The 25,443-nt window shown below is 44.1% G+C and overlaps 1 long non-coding RNA gene across 1 annotated transcript in view; it reads right to left on the minus strand.

Annotated features, from left to right (window-relative positions):
- Window positions 1-17,062, minus strand: part of LOC310749783 — an 82,488-nt gene extending 65,426 nt beyond the window's left edge. Inside the window, exon 1 of the long non-coding RNA XR_014541779.1 lies at window positions 16,890-17,062. This is a non-coding gene — a long non-coding RNA (uncharacterized lncRNA). The remainder of the gene's footprint in view (window positions 1-16,889) is intronic.
- Window positions 17,063-25,443: the final 8,381 nt, after the last annotated feature.

Here is a 25,443-nt window from a genome sequence, read left to right on the forward strand (position 1 = left end):
CTGAAAACATAATTTACATAGCACAATAAAAAAACCACAGAAAATAAATCCTAATAATTGCCCAAACACATTTAAAAGTGTGGATGTATCATCACTGAAGCAGTCAAACACAACATTTCCTGTTGCCTAGAGTGGACACACAGAGGAATGTAGCTCCAGACAGGGAGGACTTCCTGTCATACCTGCCCATGTGTGTGACCAGGTAGGTGGGTGTGACTCTAGCAGACCCTACAAAAGGGCTAGCCAAGCAGCCATCTTCCTCTTTTGGACTCTTTTTGCTCTTTTGCCATCTTCTGGCTCTTAGCCAGCAGCATATAGCTCATCCTTACAGAGGATGGAAGCCACAAGGTAGAAAGTCTGAGGCCTAGCTCAGACTTCTTTTCTCTACAAATGTAACTGTAACCACAAGAAAAAAGCCTGCCTTCAAAATACTAACTGTGAACTGAATGTAAGTAAACTGTACTCTTACTTTTAAAGAAGACTGTCGTGTTATTTTTTTTAAGAGGGTAAGGAAAGAGGAAACCTACCAGGAACAATCTAGACAGGACAAGCCAGACTGGATTGCTCAATTTGAATGATTCTATTGAATCCATCAACTTTCTTCCAGCAATCTGCAAGGGAATGTGCTCTGCTGCTTGTTCACTAGCGTGAGTGAGGAGGGATAATATTTAATCAATATATCCTCTCCGACCTTCCTCAACATTCCCACAAAAAGGCCATAGATGGTTTACAGGCCAAAGGCATAGGGAAAGACCTGTAATGATGGGACTAGGTGAGCCTCTCTGGGGAAAGCATTCCACAGATGGGGAGCCACCACAAAAAGGCCCGTTCTCGTGTTGTCACCTTCTGAACCTCTCAGAGAGAGGGGACACAGAGAAGGGACTCAGGTGATTATTGCAATTACCTCTTGCACCCACAAGCCCTATGCTTGGCTCACCTGGTATACAAGTACAAATTTGCATTTGAGCGCCAGACTAAAACGGGACATCGGATGTCTTTGCATTTAACATCTATGATTTTAAAAATACAGATAGGTTTGTTATGGGCAGAGGCTGATAATTATCTGGATCACCAATGAGGGGGTTTCCTCCCAATGCAAATACCAGCTTCAGAGGAAAGCTTTTCCTCAAGACTGCAATGATTAAATTCTCTCTCCATGCCTGACCCAATAATTATCAGCCCCTTGACCGCATGGGAGCTATTTCATTATTTTTAAACGTGTATGATAAGTGCAAATACACATTTAGGCTGCAATCCTATAGATGCTTGTTTATGCTTAAGTTCCTTTAAAGTGAATGGAGCTTACTTCTAAATGGATATGTATAGGATTGCAGTGTTAACATTGCATCTAGTTTGGCCCTGAATTAGGATAGATCAGAGATTCTAACAACTTACTTACAGCAGGGAGCTTGAAACTTTTGCAGATCTGCTACTACTAAGGATCCGGTAATCTACCACTGGGTCCTGAGCTACTTCTTTTATTCCTAGCCAACAACAACCCTTTGCAAATAATAACAACCCTTTCCCATTAATAATAAGGTGCTGGGGTGGGGGCAGAATAGTTAAAAGATAAATTAACACCCTCAAGTTGTTTTTCTTGAAGTTCATCTTCCTTAAAAATATTGCAACCTCATCAATGAAAGACCTCAAGTGCTCTGAACATTTGAATTCAAAGTGACTTGATTCGATTTCGAAGACATCTTGCAAGGAAAATGTAGGAAAGTGTGTTTTGCTCCCCCTGCTGGCTCCTTCTCAGAAGTTCACCTTCCTGACTAACATCACAAATACTCATTAACAGATATGTGTGGGGAGATCATTTCGAGACATGGACTGGGAGGTGGGCTGGAGGGGAATCTGCACCGTTGCTGGTTTTTCCTTATTTTAAAAAAATGTTCACTGGAAAGTGGGCTGGAACTGGCCAGTCGTGTCCAACTAAATTCCACCTACAGTAGCCACATTAATTTCAACGGGTCAAAAACGAGTCTTTTTTGGAAAGGACAAAGGCTGCAATTCTGACTGCTTAAAATCAATGGGAATTCTACTATTGACTTCATGATTATTTTATTCATATTCCACCTTTCCTCCATGCTGAAACAATGAAGGTGAGATAGGAATGTCAGAACCTACCTTATACGCAGTCAGATCAATGGCCCATTTAGCTTGGCTCAGTATTGCCTACACTGGATGGCAGCGATTCTCCAGAATTTCAGAGAAGAACCTTTCCCAACCCTACCTGGAAGATGTTGAGGGATTGAACCTGCGACCTTCTGCATGCAAAACACTGAACTTGGCCTTTCCATATGATGAGGTAGCCATACAATGACATGCTTAGCAACTGGATGGCCACAGAACACAGGGATTTCAGAGAGGGCATTCTCCCAGCTCTAAGCAGAGGTGCCAGGGATAGAAACAGAGGTTTGTGGAAGGTGGCATTGCCAGTGAGCTTCTCCATAGATGAAGAAGAAGAGGAGGAGGAGGAGTTTGGATTTGATATCTCACTTTATCACTACCTGAAGGAGTCTCAAAGCGGCTAATGTTCTCCATTCCCTTCCTCACCCACAACAAACACTCTGTGAGGTGAGTGAGGCTGAGAGACTTCAGAGAAGTGTGACCAGCCCAAGGTCACCCAGCAGCTGCATATGGAGGAGCAGGGAAGCGAACCCGGTTCACCAGATTACGAGTCTACTGCTCTTAACCACTATACCACACTGGCTCTCCTGGGTTCCTGGGCAATGGTGGCTGGTGCTTATTAGGTTAGAAGGCAGGGAGGTCAACAGTAGGTAAAACCTGAGCCAATGGCAGGTGGAGCCAATAAATTCTACTTGTGTCCCCATTCTTCTCCCCTCCGAGATCTACAAGGGCAAAACTGAGACTTACAGAGGAGGCAGCTGATGGGCAGTTATGTGCTGGAAGACAAGCAGGTGAGCTTGGAGGAATCAAGAGTGAGGTTGGTGGGGCAGTGGCCCATTTGCCCCAATGGACCATCCTCTGCTGCTTCAACAACACTCCTGCATCATTGCCTCCAAATCATGGCTTGGTGTGGCAACTGAAATGATAAAAGAAAGGAACAAAGCCCATTCATTCCCTCCAGTGTTTTGCAAACAGTGGAGCACGGGTGGGAGGAGATATTAATAATTTCTTGAGGATATTGTTTTAATATTTAATCTCATCACGTGGAAACACCGCTAGTTGAGTGGATTAAAGGTGGATTTTCAAGTAAAGCTGAGTCCTGCACATTAGTAAGCTGCGGTGTGCATGGAGGGACTGTGTGTTGCATGCAGGTAAATTCCGGACTCTGCCCTGCATAATTTGCAAGGTGTGAAAGAGCTATCCTATTACATCAAACTTCTCTTTCTTAGCTGTCCCTCAAGGTACACAATTTTCTCAAGTCTCAAAGATGAGCATTTGCTGCAGCCTCCATTGAGTCACTTTACACTGCATTCTGCAGTCTCCATCATATTATATTAGCAGACTCCAATCTGACGAATAGTTTCTGTTTGTAGTCTTCGTCCACTTTGAGTCCCTCCTGAGTCCTCTAGCATTTCTTTTGTTGATTTATGCTGTTTGTTGACTATAAAAAAATCAATGAAAATCATTTTTTTTAAAAAATTTGTCTGAATATTCTGCATGTATGTTTCCCCTGTAAAGCAATTACAGGATGGTTTCCATACACAGGAATAATATCCAGATTTTATCACCCTCCAGCATTTTTGCATTTCCATGCCTCTTGTTGTTGCTGTTGGATTGCGGGTTTTTTTTACAAAACAAGGGGCCACTGATGGATACAGGTGCAGCCTTACAGCAAATATATTGAATGTTACCAAGCTGTGACTTTTAACATTGCCACCTTGAAATTGTATGTCTTATTGACAAATTGTATCTTATAAAATTATCTGGCTAAAGAGAGAGAGATAACAATTGCTGTAAATTGTTTTGGAGACTTTGAGGTTTAATCTGAAGTTAAGCAAGTTTATGGTACTTCTGATTTTTCTTATTTTATATTACTGACGTTTATTATATTACTATGTTTGTATTTAGGTACATTTTAATGGAATGACATGTCATGGCCTTTGGCTAGCACATTAAACTTATTGAATGAATGAATGAAAAAAGTATCTTTCACAACTGGTGTTCAAAAACCAAATCTGACCTATTGATTTATTTTTTAATTTAAAAATTCAGATTTTGAACTTGAAATGTTGCCAGATTTGTAATGTGCAGAAATTTGTTTCCTGTCTGTGCTGATTCATGAATTATATAGTTGTCTCTGAGAGAGGGGATAAGATCTCACATCATCTCAGTGTGCCAAGAAGTGGGAATGTATAGGAATGTGGCAGATCCAGTGTGTTTCAGCTGCATTTTGCTTGTTGGGCCTGATTCAGCTCTAGAACTAGCTCTTTTTCAATAAGTACCGTGTGTGTGTGTGTGTGTGTGTGTGTGTGTGTGTGTATCTGCCACACTGCACAAAAACCAGGCAGCTTTTAACCCACAGATAATGTTACTATTTTTTAGATTCCTTACCTGCCCTTTACCATTAGGTCCCAGGTTGGGTTACATTGTAAAAATACAATATTAAAATCAGTTTTAAAATTAAGCATGGATCCTGTGGATTTAAACAGTGTGACTGTGTGCAGAAGGGGCGGGGAAACCTTTTGTGATGTAGTTGAATGGGGGAAATATTATGGGCATTTTAATGTACTCAGTTGCAGCGCGAGGTGGGAATGCGGAGGTGGGAATGTGGGTTAGACAGAATATGTATTTTGCAGAAAACTGAGTTAGCCCACAATATTTTGGCACCTAAGGCTTAAGTTAGCTTGTCCCTTAAGCATCACAAAGAAGACCCATGGACCAGAATGGATTTCACACCCTAAGTGAGTTTGCTTAGGACTGTGGAACTTCAAAGATCTGCAATGAAAAGCATCACTTTCTCTGATGCCCATCACAGCTTCCTTCCCAGAAGAGGCATTCTGCCTCCTCTCTCACACAGAAGAGAATGCTTCCTTTAAGTTACTACTCACCAAGTGCAGTTTTTATAAGTTTTTCTACACACACACACACACACACACACACACACGTCTGTTGCCTGCTTAATAGCGGACACCTTGTGAAGTGCTGAATCGATTTAAAATATTTTCAGCCAGTTAAACATTGCACTCCTGCTGGAAATCCAAACAGCAGATATAATATTTCACCAGTGCTATTTTTCTAGAAAAAGAGATGCTGGAACTCACCATGAAAACATCCCTTGTTCTCTCAGAACGGTGTCCACCTGAGAGGTGCCGGAACTGAGTTCCGGCAAGTCCTGGGTGAATAAAAGCCCTGTATTTAATCATAATAACTTGGCGATTTGCTACCTTTCTAAATGGTGACCCAAATCTACAGCCTGAGCTACTCACATCCTTCTGACTCATGGTCAGCCCTGGCTAACCCTGGCCAAAAAAACAACAGCAACTCTGTACACAGGAATGAGAAACTGAATGGAGTCGGGTTTTGTACTATGAAAAAAACCCACAAGAATGGAGGTGGGGGGGACAGAGTGGCAGAAGTAAATGCTCCCTTCTTTAGCCCAGGCGCTGTGCCAGTACCGCTTCCTGCCTGGGCTGGGCCGTGCCAAGTCCAGCCGTTCTTCGGGAAGAAGAAGGAGCTATTTGCTTTGGCCATGGAGTTTATCATTGTGGATTATTCACCTCCTGAGCGGGCTTCCTCCCCTTCTTTCTTTCTTTTTTCTTTCTTTCTTTCTTTTCAGTGTGGTGGTGGGGAGAGGCGGCCTTGAAAGGCCTCAATGGCTGGGAATACCATTCTAATGACAGGGAAGCACAGCTTATTTAGAAGATGAAAAGGGGCTTGTGGTCTCATAGCAGCGCCTCACAGCCCTCAAAGAAGGTGCTCTAATGATGGGGGCGAGAGGCAGGGAAGGCCTAAAACAAACTCCAAAAGGAGAGCAAATAAAGCAGCCAGGAGCTTAAGATATATTAAATTACCCTGATTAGGAATTTAGGCAAGGCTCGAGGCTGCTGGAGAGGCAAGGGGGGGGGACACGCCAGGGGACGCCATTCATTGCCGTGGAGCGGGGGTCAGGAGGTCGCAGGAGTTCACAGGAGCTGCCTCCTTTCTTATGTTAAGAGAGGGAGTGGAACAAGTCCAGGCCCAGGGAAAGAGAAGAGAAAAACCCTTGGCAATCATTTTGGGCTCTCTGTTTGCAAGGCGAGAGAAGCACTCTAGCTAATTGCCAAGCGGCCTCTTCCCAGTGCCTCAAGGAGGGCAGTTCTAATAAGCCTTTGGGAGATCAGACCCCAAAGGTAGAGACTTGGAGAGAAGGGGGTTTGGCAGAGGCAGCTTTCAGGACAGCCAAGTTCCAGGACTTTCCCAGGGGTAGGCAAACTGGACAGGACTCTCTGGTCTGGAATCAGAGGCAAGCACATCTACTGTTAAGAATGATGCATTTTTCAATTCTTTTGGGGGGAGGGATTTATACCCTACCTATATACATGGGCCAGCTCTTTCCTGGCTCAATTCTCTCATAGCTTCCTTGGATTTCTTTATTCCTCCCCCCGCTTCATGTCCAGCGCAATCTTTTACATGTCGGCTCAGGAGTGAGCCCCAATGAGATTTCAATGGGTATGTGTTGTATTATTGCAGGCTTGCTCGTTTCGAAAATCTATATACAAACTGGCCCTTTAACATTAAAAATATATATTTTGGGATGGCCTGTGAACTTTTGAACCAGCACTCATTTTTCTTTTTCTTTAAAAGGTTTGTTTTCCTTATTGTTATCCTACCTGTCAAATACATATATATATTATACTCAAATAAATTATTAAAATGGTTTTGTTTTTAAAGTACATTTAATATCAGAATAAGCATAACTTAATCAGGCAACAGGGTGTGTTTTAAAAAAAAAATAAGAATGGTTAAAAAAAATGCTTATAATTCTAAATGCTTATAGTTACTGCAGCTGGCAATCACTTTCTTAAAAGAGGCATTCTTTCATGAGGGGATGCCTCTTCTATGCCAACACTTCCTATGACACATACGTTTATCATCTAAAAAGCAAAGGAAGTTATAAATTATATATATATATATATATATATATATATATATATATATATATGCTTCAGAAATAATGCTTTTACCCATATGCAGCAAAACACAGGGATGCAGGAAGCTGCCTTATACCATTGGTCCACCTAGCTCCACATTGTTAACACTGACTGGCAGCCACTCTCCAGGGTTTCAGGCAGGGAACACTCCCAGCCCTGTCTGGAGATGCCAGGGATTGAAGCTGGAGCCTTCTGCTTCCATCGCAGTTGCTCTGCCACTGAGCTATGTGGCCCATCGACCTGAAAGAGGGGCATGTGGAGGCGTACAGCATGGAGCGCCTCCCTTCCAGTACTGTCAGGCTGCAGAGAAACCAACCCCTACGGCAGGTTGCCAGGAACAGATAAGACAAGGAAAAGTCCTTACCATCTACTTTTTATTCAATATTTACAGAGAGAGGCTTGAGAATGCAGCCTCTTTGAATTATGGCGTTGTCCCGAGTCAATCTCCACTCCCCTTCTCTCCCACTTCCTCATTTGTCATCCCTTCTACGGGTGGCACCGAGGGCCCTTTGCTTCTAAGCCCTTTGCTCTCCTACTTTTAAGGCTCGCCGGCTCCTGGGAGGTGGTGGGTCTGGAATGCTTTCTAGTGATAACGTGTCAGCCAGCTGCTCTGGCTCTGCCTCCTCCTCTTCTCCCATTATTTCCCAACTATCCCCCTCATCTTCCTCTGAGTTGTGACCTCCCTCAAACCCCTGTTGTAATTCTGAACTGTCTTCCTCTTCTCTGGAAAGGTCAGGCTGGTCTCCACCATTCCTCCTTTGCCCAGTCCCTGACAAATATTGATGTTGCTACTGCTTACTTACATGGGATGTGACTGGGCTTTTAGTGTTCCAAATCCAGCTTTTCACCCACTTTTTCTTGCTAATCTTGATGCCTGGAAAACCCACCTCCAAACTCACCTCTTCCCTGAAGCCACTGGAAAATTGCTTTATCCCAATCGCCAACTGGGGGGGGGGGGAATCCAGAGTATATGTTTCTGCATCTGCTGGTGTTCAATTCTGGTTACCCATAACTCTTTCCTTTCTCTCTCTTCTTCTCCCACCTCTTCTTGTTGAAACTGTAGATAGTAAGCTCCTTGGGGCAGGGACTTGTATCTTGACTTTATGGTAATTTCCTCAAGCTCTTTAGTAGTATGAATTAATGGGCTATTTAAGAACTGGTGCCTGAGTTTGCTTTCCCACCTCTTCCCTCCCAATCCGCTTTTCCTTTTATGTGGTGTATTTTACCTTTTAAGCCTCTAGGAGGGGCTGTCTTGTACATAATTGATTTCATATAAGCTTCTCTGGGAGCTTTTTCCAACTTTAAAGAAATAGGATTCAAATAAATAAATATAAGAATAATCAAATTCAGCATCTGGAGTGATGATACTTTGTAGCCAATGTCTGAGAAAAAAGAGATTGAGAGAACTCCCAAATTTGAGATAGAAGAGGGGTTTTTTTGGTGGTGGTGGTGGAGGTGGTGGGAGAAAAAACATTATCCAGGCCAGTCGAATGAGGAATGACCAAGTTCAACAGTCAAATATGGAATATCTACTACAAGGAACAGACAGATCGTGAAGCTGAGGCTCCAATACTTTGGCCACCTCATGAGAAGAGAAGACTCCCTGGAAAAGACCCTGATGTTGGGAAAGATGGAGGGCACAAGGAGAAGGGGACGACAGAGGATGAGATGGTTGGATGGTGTTCTTGAAGCTACCAGCATGAGTTTGATCAAACTGCGGGAGGCAGTGGAGGACAGAAGTGCCTGGCGTGCTCTGGTCCATGGGGTCACGAAGAGTCGGACACGACTAAACGACTAAACAACAACAACTACAAGGAAGAAAATGGGAAACTGCAGGGAAAGGAATATCCTGAAAAAGGGCATGGCTGCCAGTCTGGCATTCTGGAGGAGCACTTCATGGTGCAATACTCTGTTGTAGGTCCCATTTTTAACCCTAACCACAGCTGCATACTGCACTTCCCATTAAGACAAACTCCTCTGAATCATAGAATTGTAGACTTGGAAGGGATCTCAAGGGTCATCGGCCCAGTATGCCTGAAGGAGGGTCTCCACCCCCATCGTTCAGCCCGGACACTGAGGTCCAGCTCTGGGGGCCTTCTGGCGGTTCTCTCACTGTGAGAAGTGAGGTTACAGGGAACCAGGCAGAGGGCCTTCTCGGTAGTGGCACCCGCCCTGTGGAACGCCCTCCCATCAGATGTCAAGCAAATAAACAACTATCTGACTTTTAGAAGACACCTGAAGGCAGCCCTGTTTAGGGAGGTTTTTAATGTTTAATCTTTTATCGTGTTTTTAGCATTTTGTTGGGAGTTGCCCAGAGTGGCTGGGGAAACCCAGCCAGATAGGCAGGGTATAACTAATAAATTGTTGTTGTTGTTGTTGTTGTTGTTGTTGTTGCCTAGTCCAACCCCCTGCAGTGCAGGAATCTGAGCTAAAGCATCCATGAAAGATGGCCATCCAACCTCTGCTTAAAGACCTCAAAGGAAGGCGAGTTCCCAACCTCCTGAGGGAGACTAGGAGATTGTTCCACTATTGGAACAGCTCTTACTGTCAGAAAGTTTTTGTTGGTGTTTCATTGGAATCTCCTTTCTTGTAACTTGAAGCCATTGGGGCGAGTTCTACCCTCCAGAGCAGGAAAAAGCAACTTTGCTCCATCTTCCATGTGACAGCTCTTGAGATGGCTATCCTATCTCCTCTCAGTCTTTTGAGAATGTTCAGGGAGGCAGGAGAGGATATATTGTTTAATTATATCCTTCCCAACTTGTGTTAACAAGCTCTACAATTTAGCAGAGTAACATTCCCCTTTTAAACTTTCACAGCGGATAGGTTTGCCAGGCTTGTATAAGTCTCTAAAATAAGTTTCCTGGTAATTCCCTTTTATTCCCTCATAAAAAGAATAGACACGACACAGTCTTGTATAAAAGTATAAAATAGTTTACTCACACATCGTGTTCACAGATGGATCCCAGAAGGCAGTCTTAAGTTACAAAATATATACACGTGGAATCTATCCCATAAGGAGATAATTCCTTTGTCCTCTCTTGGCAGGAAGCCAAGAGCGCATCGCAGGAAGAAGATGTTGCTTCTTCAAGGAATGGAGTCAGAGACAGAGATGGCTGCCTCCCCTGTCCTATTTTGTTACCTGTACAGGTGAGGTCATGCCCACCTCTGGTCACATGTAGAGGAAGTTTGTCCCAGCCCAGGAAGAAACAGGAAGTTCCAACTGGCTGGTCCAGACATCCCCTTTTTATGTCCACTCTAGAAATGTTGTATTTGACTGCTCTGTGTTTCACACCCCACAAGTCTCCTCTTTTACAGTTGTGGAAAGAGTTGTGAATAATAGTCCAAAACTCAGATCCTCCAAACTGTGTATTGACACCACCTCATTTTTGTATGTGTATTTAAGTTCCTCCACACCAGGCAGACATGGAAGGAGTTAAGAAGAGGCACCGTTGTAAGACAATCCTCCACCTTCGCCACTGGTGGGCAGCTTCTCCTTCAGGAATGTTCAGTGAAAGGCTACAAAGCATGCATAATGGCACTCTTCTCCCTCTTCCCCTCCTTCCCCCCCTTTTTATTATTTATTTATGCTGGTTGCCGGCAAGGTTAGAACAAGACATTGTCTGGCTCTTTGTAGACAAGGCAGAGCCCTATTCATCGCTCAGTGACAAGCAGAAAATCGGGGAAGAAAGCCCGAAGGAAAACAAGTCATCAACTAGGCCCACATGAACCCACACCTGCAATCAGAGGCGGGCTGCAACAACAAGGCCCCCATTTACAGTAGGTTGGGGTGCTGTCTAGATACACCAAACTGTGCCCCAGGAAACCCATGGGGTTCCTTGGAAACATAGCAGTGATTCCTTGATGGAAAGATCAGTTATGGTGGGCGACTGTCACTGAAAAACAGCTTGCTCATCACTCTGCCAATCTTCCTTTGAAAGATAGGGTGCTGGGAATGTTTTAGACCAACGACAGAGAAGGGTCGCCATCCTGGCTGGAGCTGATGGGAGCTGTAGCCCAAAAACATCTGGAGGGCCACAGCTCCCCATTTCTGATTGAGATGATGCTGTCAGTTTACATGGATTTACATTAAGAGCCAGCAGTGATTCCAGTGTAGGGATTAAAGGGTCTATCAATTTCAGTCCTCTCAGTTTCTCATTCTTCCAAACTTAAATTCAGTTAGCTGCATTTCTGTGATTTGTTTATTTTACCCTCATGGAAATTCAGCATTTTAGTGCCAATTTCTCCCAATGAACATATTTTTGTATGCATTTTTGACTAATGTACACATTTTTGCAAGTGCTCTTCCCTAATGTAATGCGTTGCTTGCTGGGAGAACTGCACTGCAAAATCTGGATAAATGCAAATTACAAATGATGGCTTTGTTTCGGTTCTCATATAGTTTCAGAAAGTATGAATTTGATAGATTCAAATTTAAATACAAATTGCATTTCTCCCCCGTCTTGTTGAGGGAGACCTTGACTACATTAGATGCTAATGCATATACCTCACTTCCTTCAAAATAGAGTTAGCCAAACCTGCTGTGCTTAGGTGCCCTTCTGCTCAGTGGGGCCCTGGACCTCAGCCTCAAAATCCTACCCTCATAGCATCAATCACTCTGCGGTGCTCAAGTGCCAGGAGTGAGCTGGCAGTAAATCACACCATACAAGTTGAAGTTAGCTGTTTATTAACAAGAACACAATCTGCACCGTCTTGGTGTAGTGTCAGGCCTAATGAACACAGCAGCTCTTCCCTGGTAGGTCTTGCCCCATGGATCAGTTGCCAAGACTGAAAATCCCCTCTTCCCCACAGCCATCTAAATCCCCTCCTCTCCAGGGTTTTCCCCAAAGCAATTGGAGACTGTGCCTGCATAAAGCCAACCTTTCCTCCACGCTTTTCATGCCTCTTCTGATTCTAGGAGACCGGTGGGAGGGGAGCTTGTCACAACAGGGGGAGGGAGGCATGCATGACTCTTCACCAGCCTGACTCAGCTCTGCCTCTTGGCCTCCCTCCTCCCCTGCTTCAACTTCTGCATCTGATTCTGGACTTCTGTCTGCCACAGATTCTCCCTTCTCACTAAACCCTGTTACCTCTTCAGCTTCTGAGTCCTCCTCTTCCCAGGCATCTCCCTCTTCTCCCTCTGACCAGTCATTGGTGTCCCACCACCACTTCCCAGGATCTGAGCCTCCTTCCCTTCACTAGTTCCTCCCACCATTCCTCTGCATCCAACCACTCCATGACATTGAGGGTTCCTTGCAGACAAGTCAACATGGGTACCCTTCTCTCAAAGTAAGGAGTTGGACAAAATACTGGAGAAACAAGGAGACCCATGATTCAGTTCAACTCACAGGAACATGGGAAGCTGCCATATACTGGGCCAAGCTATTTGTCCATGGAACCTAGTCTTCTCTACTCTGACTGGCAACAGCTCTCCAGGTTCTCAAGCAAACTTTCCCTCCACTCACCTCCTGCCTCCCATATCCCCCCCCCCCGGGCATTCCAAGCATTGAACTTGGAGTTTCCTGCCCATGAAAAACACACTCTGCCATTGAGCTGTGATTTCTCCCCACTAGAAAGACACAAGTGGACCGATATGTGGAGGAGTGCTCCTGTCCAGGGTTCCAGCTAGCCAGTCATGTCCCCTACCAAGATACTCCATTCCATTCCACCAGTTGTCCTGTCCAGTTCCCCTGCCACCTCCACCAGTTAGCCAACATTCCATGCCCACTGAGCATGCTCAGTCCTTATTGAGCTGTTTGAGGGGGTACTCCTTCAGGGATTTTGCTAAAATGTAGTACTGAAAATCTTCAGGGTTCCCTCAAGCCATCCGATAGCTGCCTCCTCTGCAGCTGGTGCTGTTTTAACCACATCAGAATCAACACTAAGAGAATCAGTCCATGATATACTATAGGACATAGGTAATAGGGCTGTCACACAATTAATGAATTTAGTCACCTAAAGTGCAAATGTTAATCAAGTCATCAACTAATTAAATATCAGTTTGCAGGTGAGGAAAAGGTTCTAAAGGGACTTGTTTTACTGATGATGCAACTATGTTGTATAACAGGCACCATCTTATAAGAAACATAATCTCTTAGAAGAGAAATCTTATATGAGGCATAATCTGTGTCAGACACAGGAGGGAATGCCTCTTTTAAGTTCATGTCTGGTATTTGCATAAGTACTTGTAATAAATATAGTTTCTGTAGTAAAAAACAACAACAGCCAGTGTTACAAAAATTAAAATTGGGAGCCCTGGACTTCTCTGGAAGTTTATCAAGAGTTCCTCAAGAAAAGGATTCCCTGCAAGACAGCTTGCTCTCCACTGCTGTATTCCCTTGCAATATGGAGTCGCAAGGGAGTGTTGGGTAACTTGTATGTCAGCATTTCCCACATTGTGGAGAGTAGTGAGCTCCAGCTCACCTTCAGGTGCACCTCAGCACTGTAGCCAATCACCTAGCCATGTAGTAACCTTTAGGTTAGACAGATGCTAGCAGTTCCGAAAGCAGTAATAATTGACTTGGAACAGAGAGGAAGAGGGTAAGAGAGGGATGCTATTTAAGAGGGGAAAGGGGTGGCAGGGAGGAGGGATGAAAGAAACTGGTTGTTTGTGGGTGGGCATAATGGTACAGGTTAAGCGTGAAAGGGGAAGGGAAGAAGAAATGGCAAGAGATGAGCAAAAATGATTTGAGAGGCATGGGAGGAGAAGAGAAAAATAAAATAAAAACCTCCACTTATAGCCCCCGAATAAGCAAATTCTGTCTGAAATTAGAAGTCTGAATCATAATACCTCCAGAACCAACATGCATGTACTTAGCTTGAGAAAAGATGAACTATGGAACTCACTGTCATAAGGAAATCACAAAATTTCCGAAGAAGGATTAGATAACAACAGAAAACGGTATCAGTAATTGCCAGCTGATTGTGCCAATCGCCATCTCCATTTTGTTGCTGAGTCTGACTCTGTCTTTGCACTGCTATTTTGTGACTGGTGCACCTCAGTAATTTTTATGCCTCTTAAAGTGGGCCCTGAGGGTGCAGAACGTGAGAACCCCAGTCTTCCTCTCAGTGGATGAAGGATAACAGCACGCAAAAACCCATCTGGCCACTGCTTTGCTGCCTGAAACAATGCCCCAGACTCCTCTGAGGCAGTCTGTGGGAAGTGTTTAAAAAACAACACACAGAGATATGATTCTGCTTTGAATTTTTGAAATGTTATTAGATCCTTTTGCTGTCATCTGTGGGTAGTTGTTGTTGTTTAGATAGCTGTCATTGTATTGTTCTCTCTAGTGCTTTTAATTTTGTACACCATCTTTTCAAACAGTAGCATATTAAAAAAAAATGTTATTGCTAGTTTTATGGACCCCGCTTTTAGAAATAAAGTTCTTCAGAAGGTGCCCTACATAATAAAAACCCCCAAGACAATGAAAATCACACCAGCATAATAATGTAGACAAGAGCCAGGATAAGTTAGGAAAGAAGTTTCTTCAAACACCATCTAAGATCAGAGGAAAACCTCTGAAAAGGTGATTTCCTAGTACCTGCCATTTTGATCCTTACTAACAGCCAGAGAATAGGACCCCAAATACCCTTTTCAGGGCAGCGAAAATAATCTAAAACTGCAGGCACATTCAGAATGGAACTTGAGTTTGAATCTAGCTGTCCCAAGTTATAACTGTGCTTTTCATGAGAGCATGCCTTAGGTAGCTACTAAGAGTAAAATCAATACAAATACACTGCCATAATAATCATTATAAATCCACAGTAGTTAAAGCAATTAATGAAATGGTAGAACAGCAGCCAATTAAAAACATGCATTTATTTTAAAATAATCTGGGGAATATTTGCTAGCTGAGATGAGCCCAGAATCCTATATTGCCTTCTCGTGTCCTGTTGTTAACATTAATAAAAATGTTAAGACTCTGGCACATCAAGTATCCAGAACAAAACTTAGGCAGCAAAGCAGGTATTGAGAGGAAGGAAGAATATTCTTATAAAAGAACTATAGTTGTGTGTGGTGGTGTGGGGATTATGTTTCAGAATTCAGTGTTCAAAATATCCAAAACAGTTTGCTTTTTAAAAAATCATAAAAGCATTTAAAAAAAACAAAAAACCCAGGAAGATGTAATTTAAAACAACAGAACCAACAGGGAAACCATCTAAAACCAGGGTAAATTTGTCAGCATCAACCAATGAAAACAAGCTTCACCATCAAACACTAAAAGTCTGTGAGAATTAAAAAGTTAACCAAATTAAAAACTTAACCAGAAAGGTACTACTGTTGAACCTAACTAAATAAGGCCTCGCCACTGAAGACGCTTTCTCCTCAATCATCAGCTATCTAATCTCTGAAAGTAAAGCTTTGAAGAAGATCCTAGATTTCAGGCAGGTTTATATGAAATAAGATGTTCCATTTCTATTTGTCTGTCTCTGTGTATGATATATGGAGTACGTGTGAGAGGAGGAGGAAATAGATGGAGTTTTTGTGTCATTTTAGTGGGGCTTACTCCCAGGTAATTTGGTACAGGACTGGAGCTTTGATTGGCTAATCACCTGGCTTTTAACTGATCATTGACTAAATTCACCCACAATTTTGGATATTACCAAACTGCCTTTTTAACATATTGAAGGAAGTTCCCATTTAATACACAAATCCTCCCATTTCTGCTGAAGACATTTATTAAACTTTAGTGGCTACATTCTAACCAGCTTCACCATGTTACAGCTTGGGTTAAAACACTGTAAAGCTGAAGGAATAAAAATCTTTACCCACAACAACAACAAAAATACTGGATCAACTAACAAGGAGTCATGTGACGTGTTAAAAGATTGTGATACACTTTCCTTGCCTAGGGAATCCACTTGGACAGAGCTGCACAAAGTGCTGTCCCGTGGCTGCTTCCCTGGGCTCAAAGTTGTCAGCATGCACCATTTAAACTGTGTTCACGTCCATCAATCGGAATCCCGATTCAGCACCTTGGACAGGTAACAAGCCCTAAAACGCATTCCATCTGCGGCTTCACCTTCCGCCCTTGGCTTGCCGCGGACTTTGCTATTCGAGATGTGGAAGTAGGGGTGGCGTGGTAGGGGAACCGGAATCCTCCATTCCCGTCAGCCCTGCTTCCGGAAACAATACCTTGTGTCCGCACCGAGGGGTCTTAATTCGCTTTTGGCTTTGTGGGCAGTTCGCGGAAAGATTCTGGAACCAGGCAACGACGGGTTTTGCAAGACGAGGTATAGCCCGGTGCGTTCCCCAACAGCCCTTTTACAGAACCAATTATCTTATTAATAATGGGACATTCAAATGATCAGCACATTAATTATCACTTTAACTACCCTTCTGTTCACACCATCAAGGCAGTCAAAGAATACTAGAAGGCTGATCGTTCGCCTAAACTCCTCCCCCGCCCAGAACACTCGGTAGTGCAAATAATATTTTATTTTTATATTACTACACCCCGCCTATCCTCCAAGGAGCTCAAGGCGGCACACACGTCCCGCCCCTATTCCCCCCCCCATTATATCCTCACAACAACCCTGTGAGGTAGTTGAGGCTGAGAGAGAGTGACTGGGCCACGGTGTTCGTGGTCAGCTGCGCATGCGAAGCCAGGTCTTTTGGCGCTAGTCTTAACACTCTAGCCACTATACCACACTACCCCTCCAGGAAGTATACAGAGAGTGAATCCAGTGTAAGAGGAAGGTACCAGGTACATCTTACAACCACACCCGTTGAAAATGTGTGGTTGAAAATTACAACCACCTATTTAGATTAGTGGTTTCATTTTCACTCACTTTTGGGAAATCCTGTCTGGCGCCCGCTCTGAAGTTCTCGCACATTTATGTTGGCTTAACTCTGCATCAATCTCCAGGTTAAAATTGCCTGCGGGATCAAGATCGTCGCGTCTCACAAGACCGGCGGCAGCAGTTTATCTTCATGGAGGTTTTATTAGAATGTTCTGTCAATATTTTTTTTGTCCTATACCAAATAGCTTAGTGGGAGAGGTGGATTGCATCACACCCCTTTCCTGGAGGAAAGTTATACGCTGTAGCAGAGCAAGCTTGAACACCGACATCTCCCATTTCAGTCGCTAAACAGGAAGTGTCTTATAGCCATTTTACAGATGCGAAAGCTGAGACCAAGGAGGAGTTGCTTTATTGCGATGTTGTTGTGTTTACAAACCGCCTTGAGCTTCAGAAAGGTGGATGTCAAGGTTTCTAAAAACTAAATTAAGTATATAAATCACACTAGACCATCACTTCAACCCAGGCAAGGCAGAACTGAGTTAGAATTTGAACTCAGGTCTTCTGCTACATAACAGGGCGCGCTGGCCCTGAGATGATTCAGAAAACCTGCTACCTGCTTCCGGGAAGCCAAATAGCTGGTTAACAATTCCATTTAGTGTCTTCCTTCCTCCTCTCTCCCTCCCTCTAAGCACAAGTCAGAACGAGTCGTGATGACTAATGGAGCATCCAGTTTCAAAGGCAGTATACCAGTGAATACCAGGTGCTGAGGATAAACAACATGGGAATGCCAGTCTCTTCTTCTAGTCCTTCGTGTGAGCTCTCAGAGGATTTTGATCCAACAAGGCAATATCTGTATTCTTAAACCTAGAAGTAGTTGGCAACACCACTTAGCGAGGGCGATGTATAGAGCTTTCGCACTCCTCTCCTCTTGTCAAGTAAGGGAACAGCGAAGTGCAAGTCAAAAAGAAAATCAAAACCAGCCCTCTGCTCTCCACGCTGAAAGCGTCCTAGAAACAATGACAGCTGGGAAGGCAGGTTACCTGTTGCAGGTAAGAAATTCACGATGCGCATCTCGCGCGAACTCCAAGCTGGGATGCAGTGTCCACTTCCTCTCCCTTGAAACGTAGATGCCTCGGAAAGGATCCTTTGAGATGGAGATAATTTGGATGCCGGGAGGAGAAGCGAGGTGCGTTTTCCTTCAGCTCTGCTCGGCCTGCCCCAGGCAGAAAACGTTTCCTCACTCTCTTTTTTCTCTCTTTCTACTCCTCTGGAAGTTTCGTCGGGTGGACACCAGAATTCTGCAGGATGGGATCCTGACTCCCTTCCGCCCTCCCAGCTAGTTCTTTAAGACATTTTTTGTTTGTTTCTTATGAATGGGCAGAGAAAACGGATGAACTCTTTGCTCCGTAAAACCAGGTCGAAAATGACTGAGAATGAAAGGGGCTTCCAAGGAGCCACAATTCCCAGCTTCCCAGCCTTCATTTCTTTAAAAAAAAACCAAAAACATAGAACCTGAGATGTGGGGCAAAACGTACAGACACCATACTCACTTTTTGTGAGATTCCCCCCCCCCCTTTCAGTTTTACTTTATTCCTGTCATACCCTAAAAAAAAAAAAATTACGGGCATATTTTAATCTGGAACCGAGGCTTCCTAAACCATATCTATAGGGGTTGTTTGGCAGTGGTAAAATAGGATGGGATTGGGTTGTATTGCTCACACACAAATCATTCCCTTTTCTTTGTAAAAACGAAAGTTTTTTTCCTCCCTTGATTCCTCCGCTCTGCTCGTTTCGCTTTCGCTTCTGTATTAGAATATGTACAGTATACGCATTACTTTAGAGAACGAGCTATCCAAAAGTAAGTCCACTCTAAATCCCACTTGGCACTGAGGAAATTAACCGCGTGTTTAGCTCCCTCTGTCTCAGATATAGATGCACACGCACGTGATATAGTGGTTCAAAATGTGGTTGAACTCTGTCCGGTTTTCTTTTTAAAGTCGCCATTTAAAAAAAAAATGTCTGCAAGGCAAATAAGATTTTAAAGAGCGAAGAATCATATCGATAGATTGCTGTCTCTTTTTAGAAGTGAATTTTGTTTAAAGGCTTCTGAGTGAAACTAGCTTTTATAATAATGTGTGCGTGTGTGTTATTAACATATTATAGTATATAATGAGAGAGCCCACTCGGACCCCACCTAGTATTTTCAAATGTCTCTTTTTCTATTGGAAAAAAAAAGCGCGGTCTGAAAAGGTGAGGTTCTTCAACCCTGGTCCCCTGGCCAATTTCCCTGCCGTGTCACCGCTTATAGACCCTTATAGACCTGGCGGGAATCAACTAGTGATCAGAAACCTATCAAAGACTGAAAGAGAGGCAAATCTGACGGGAGTTTCGGAGACTTTGATTTGAAGATTCTGCTGCAAAAGGGCCCAGCTTCTCCAAGGTTTAGGTTGAATAATCTGGGGCCGGATTATATATGTGTGCTTTCCTAGTATTCATATTTGTGTTTGCTTTTGGGCAGCGTTGCTCTTGCGCTAGGATCGATGTTGTGGTTCTTTGATATTTTCATTCCTAAATCCCTACAGGATAGAAAGGTGGGCTATATGCTTGAATTAAAGGGGGGCGTCAGTTGGTGTTTCCTGTCCCGTCCCCCCTTTTCAAGAGAGGTGCCGGGTTTTAAAAGATCGGGGGTCGGAGCCCCAGTCTAGATCATACTTTAGAAACAGACCCACGGAAATCGATGGGACACGTTATTGGCGAGTCACTTGATTCCCATGGCTCTACTCCAAGCGCGACCGACGAGGCAATTCCAACCACCTCTACTCGGACGTAAACCCTGTTGAATTCAACGGGGCTCACTCCCAGGTAAGTGGGTTTAGTTTTACAGCCTGGATCTAGGTCCGACGCCTTTAAAGGCAACGAGAGCTAGATTACAGCCCTGGGTCTGAACAACTTGTTGAGTTGCGTTTGCCCGGAAAAGAGGTTTTGGCGCACACGTTGCAAATCAACCTGTTTGCCCACGGGTGCTATTTGTCTTCGAAGGGGTCAGGTCACAGTCCCTCCTTCAAATCAGAACTGTCCCTGTCTTTGAGAAACCTAGCGGCAGCGACAGGAGGCCATGGGCGTAGCCAGGATTTTTTTTGGGGGGCAGGCCTTTTGCTGGGAAGCAGAACCTCAGTTTGCTATGTATTTTATTGATTTTTATTGATTTATGGGGGGCAGCTGCCTCTCCCTGCCTCCCCTTGGCTACGCCCATGCAGGAGGCAGGTCCTTTTCAGCCTGGGAAGGGCCGTAGCTCAGTGGCAGAAGATCTGCTGGGCAGACAGGTGGTGTGTGACCTCGGTTATATATTTTGTTGTTGCAAACCGCCTTATGTATAGTAACATAGAAAGGCGGTATACAAACTAAAAGTGAAATGAAGGTCCCAAGTCCAATCCCCGGAGTTCCAGGTAGGGCTGGGACCGGGAGAGACTTCTGCCCTGGAACCCTGCCAGTCAGTGTAGACATTATAAAGCTAGAGTATAAGGCAGCTTATTTTGTTGCTAAGTTTCGGAGGTCCTAACTGGGGAATGGTCGTGTCTCTGTGACAGAACACCTGCTTGGCATGCAAAAGGTTCAATCTCAGCATCTCCTGGTAGGGCTAGTTAGAGACCCCTGCCTGAAACCCCTCAAGAGTCTGACTCGGTACAATATGGCAGCTTCCTAGATTCCTAAATGTCCTGTCAAGACAGGAGGCAGAAGCGAATCCCGCTCTCCCTAAGTTTTTATCCGCTTTTGTAACAGTGGCGTAGCGTGGGGGGTGCAGGGGGGGCCGGCCGCACCGGGCGCAACATCTGGGCAACATTAGGGCAAATCCACGGGTTAGGGGGCGCAAATTACTTGCCTTGCCCCGGGTGCTGACAACCCACGCTACGCCACTGTTTTGTAATGAAATCAGGGGAGAGCCTGTGGTCCTCTAGCTGCTCTGGGACTCCAATTCCCATCAGCCTCAGCTTGCATGGGCCAGGAGCAGGGATGATGGGAGCTGGAGTACATCGACATAAGGAGAGTCGCAGGATAGCCGCCCTGGAACTAAATCAATCCTCATATTTCGCCCTTTAAAAAGGGAGGGGAAAACAAAACCAACACAACAGTGTCTCTGGATGGCATGGACACAGCATATACAATTAAAAGCCATTTTTAAAAGATCATAATTTACAAAGAAATCGGCAATCACGCACACAAAGGCACGGAAAGCAGCAGAGAAACCCACTTAAAAATATGGATTAATTCTGCTTTACAGCCTGTATTTCCTCCAAGGAGTTAGAGACAGCGTCCATGGCTGTCACAGGAAGTACACAGAAAAACACCCTTGCCATTTTATTCTCACAACAACCTTGCGATTGATGTAGATTGAGATGAGAGGCTGATTAGGTGGAGCGATGGATGTCTTGTGTGAAAGGCTGAAAGCCTTGAGCTCTTCGGAGGAAAGGTGGAGTATAAGTATGGCAAATAAACAAATAAATCACTGCCCTCGCCCATTGTTTGTCTCCTTCGTCTGTTACTCAAAAGTTTTTCTGCTTCTGTATGTGGATCTTCCATTTAGTTCTCACATCGCCAGCAGCCACCAATAGAGCTATTCCATGTGAACTTTCAAAACATCAAAGCCACTGGCCAACTTAACATCTGGTGGCAGGGAATTCCATAAGATAAATTAATGCGTTGTGTGGAAAAACTACTAGCTTTGTCTGTCCCGAGTACACCGCCAGTCAGTTTCACCGGGTGATCTTAAGTCACAGTGTTACGTGAAGAAGAGAGTGGGAAATAGCGTCTCACATTCTTCTTTATTATGTAAATTCGACTTTTTCTGAACTTCAAAAAATATATATAATTTAGTTTCCTATTAGGAAAGGTGCTCCAATTTCCATTTTAAAAAAAGTTTGTTAGCAACATAATCTATAACGTTAAGTACTTCCTAAAAAAATAATCTATACAGTTGGAATTAAGGAGATCGAAAAATGTTTAAGGCTGCAATCGTAGACACGCTTGTCTAGGAGTAAGTCCCACTGAAGTAAGTGGAGCTTACTTCTGGGAAAATATGTAGAGGATTGCAACATATGTCTGGCTCTGGAGTTGTAGTCAACCCAGTCCTGCTCAGAGTAGATCAAGTGAAATTAATGGATCTATGTTAGTCATGTTCGGTCACTTCAAAGGGTCTGCGCTAAGTAGGAGTAGCAATGCATCGTATATTGCAAATACAAGGATACAAAAAGTGAGAACCTATACAAAGAGATTTGGAAAATATAAGCTATTGAGATCAAAGGGTTAGGATCGCACTGAGAGGCTGCAGTCCTTTACCCAGAAATGAGTCGAACTGAACGCAATGCGACTTACTTCTGGGTAGACACACTCAGGCTTGAGCTGCAAATATCTTTATCTGGAATATGTGGAGGGGGCGTTTGTGGGAGTATGGATTCTCACTCGTTTTTGGACGGCTGGTGTAAAACAATGCGCGCGATCCAACGCCTCTCACGTCGAGGAAAATTGTCTGGCCGAACTCCAGAGGACTGCGGAATGCACCCAAAACGCAGCAAGGATTGCGGTATGTGCAAAACCGCGGAGTCCAGTCTTATGAAGAAAAATAATATTGGTATCTCCATAATTCCTAATACGGATCATAATTCTATCCCAGATGGACAAATCGTCTGATCAGTGCTTAAGTCATCAGAAGGGGACAGATTCCCCATTCCTTACCACAGAGCGAATATAATAGTCCTAACTTTGCGTATTCATGCTTAAGTTATACCTAGAAAACCCGCAAAAGGTTCTAGAAGAACGAATATGGTAGGCAGCCAAATAGCCTCTGGGAAAGCTCCAATGCAATACAGTATATGAAAGTAACAGCCCTTTCCGACCACTTCCTCCAAATCTTGTTTGAATTTGTTTCATTCATCCTTTTCTACAGGGGAGGAACCAAATTTGTCGCCCCAGTTAACAAAAATCTCCTTTTCAGACCTTTCCCAGTCATCTGCTGAAAAGCACTGCCCTTTGGTTTACTTTCCACGCAAGGACGAGGTCCGTTTGGTTAGCTTCACGTCTCTGAGATTTTCAGCCCCAGCGATGCTTCCAAAGTGAGTGACGCAAATGGTCAAGGATCAGGATCCTGGATAAATCCTTGCCCCCCCCCCAGCCCCAGAAACGCTGCAAAGAATAATATGGGTGGAGGAAGAAGAAAGTACGATTCAGGAACAAGCATATGGACCCATCAGGAGCGAAATTAGATCTCAAAAGAATTTTAAAAATACAAGCACCTGTGGTGCGTATTTTTACTCAACTATAAATGTGAAATCACGACTATTAAAATAACATGAATTTGTTTTAAACCCACGTGCCTCTCGCACCCAGATCTTGCCCTTATAGTTTCTAAACCTCCAGGCAGGTTCTATCGTATTTTCATTACTGTGCAGCATGGATTCGAGGGCTTTATTATTTTTATTTTTATTGGTGGTATTGGAATTACCAGGCCATAGTTTGTCCCATCGCTTTAGGAGAGAGGTGTGCTTAACTTCCGCCATTCAGATGTGCTTAACGTTGGCTCGATCCGTGAACTTGCAATGATCATAAATTTAATAATATAATAAATGTAATTTGAAAATTAAAGCCTAAAGCAATAATAATAATAATAATAATAATAATAATAATAGAAGAAGAAGAAGAAGAAGAAGAAGAAGAAGAAGAAGAAGAAGAAGAAGAAAGCTATTTCATTAGAATTTTCCCCAAATGCTTTGACTGAAGAAGCCGAATAGATAAATTGGGGGGGAGCCTTATGCACACACTTCAGTGTGAGTAAACCCTACGAGTAGAGCAGGGCTTACTTCCGAGTAAGCCTTTAGGGTTAAGCTGTGAAGTGCTCTTCACTCGCTGGTCTAAGAAGTGCTCTCCAAAAACTGAACCACAAACAGGCCCGGCCACCACCTTCTGGCAATCAGGAAAGCGAAGTCAAGCCCAGGGAGAAAGGCTTCGTTTATTTTACGAACAAGAGGTTCCAGCGAGTGTTTACACGAGAGCCGCTCCTTTAAAAATAAAAATAAATATACACACACACCGCGCCAAGAACCTGGAGAGGACTGATTCTGGAGACCAATTAGAAACGTTCCTCTTGGGGAGAAGATGGAACCAGGAGAGAGGTTTGAAGCCAAAGGGCCAATTTCCACCGCACAAAGAGCTTTTAAGTACCTTTGGGGGGGAAGCGCTGGTGTTGATTCATAAAGCAGGTACTTGGGCAATCGCCATTCAAACCACGTGTCTGTGTGTGTCTGTGTGTATTTTGCTCGCCAAATGCACTTTAAGGCCGAGCAGGTGCAGCGAAGAGCCCCCCACCCCTCGGAGGAAGCCGGCGCAAATTGCGCTTAACGGCGAATCTCAGCCTGGAGAGGTGAGCGCAAAGAACGCGAGGGGGACCTCTGAGTTTTGTTCTCTGGGGGCAGAGACAAGGGCCCTTGTTCTTCAGACCAGGGGAAGGGGGAGAAGAAGAAAGCGTCATTCTTCGTTAGGAAGAATATGGGGGAGAGGGTGGCCCGAGTCCTAAAATTTGGACCTCTTCACAAACACAGGAGGCTCATAGTAGAAAAGCTCTCTGGCTCTGGAGGCAAAATGAAAACACGCACGAACACCCTTTCACCCCCAATACTGGAATACCCAATAGAGAGACTAAACACGAGCCAGGACAACAGCAAAGCAAAGGCATTAAAAATTAAGTTTTAAAAAATAAAATAAAATAAAGATTTTGACTTTTGATTTTTTTAAAAAAGCATCGAAGTAGTCAGCATGGGGGGAATTAGATTACACATCTCCCCCCATTTTTCTGTTCTCACTCATTTCGAGAAAATTAAAATTTTATTTTAGTGTTATTTTTATTTTGAATTACATATGTGGAGGTACCACAATATTTTCAATGCTTAGGGTCTCTAAATGCCTTAATCCGGCTCTATCCAACCCCACCCCACCCCAGCATTGTTTATCTGGAACTCACTTTTCAAGAAAGGAGTAAATGTTGGTTTTGGGGGTTTTTAACACCACAAAGTGAGCCGGTGGGCCAAAGAGACTCTTCTATCTGGCTAGATTTCCAAGGAAATTTATAAAGCGATGCATTTAATTGAGCTACATCAGATGTAGGGAACATTCCCCCCCCCCACCGCGCACGCGCCATATTTCCCTCCTACGAAGCTTTCTGGGGGCCACGTGGCAGGGGTGAGCAGAACCAGAACCAAAAGCAAGCGGAGCAATGCGTGTGAATTGGACCTTTGGGCAATAGGTTACTGTCTACACACGCTTACATCGCCTCCATCCGGGCGAACAAAAAGAGTTATCAGAGTTCAAGGGCACAGCCAGTCAAAACACACAAACAAGGAGGGTGCGCTCAGGATTGGTAAAGGGGGAGGGAAAGCGCATGGCCTGGACAGAGTCAGAAGGGCCGGAGAGAGAAGCCTGGAGGTCCGCATTTGCCCTCCCCGGGTCCACATCACGGATAGACAGAATGAAACATAGGAAGTTGCCTTATACTGAATCAGACTAGTGGCCCACCTCGCTCATCTACACTCCACACTGACGGGCAACACCTCTCCTG

The sequence above is a fragment of the Podarcis filfolensis genome, assembly GCF_964270895.1.
Source record: "Podarcis filfolensis genome assembly, chromosome: 14".
NCBI classification, from domain to species: Eukaryota; Metazoa; Chordata; class Lepidosauria; order Squamata; family Lacertidae; genus Podarcis; species Podarcis filfolensis.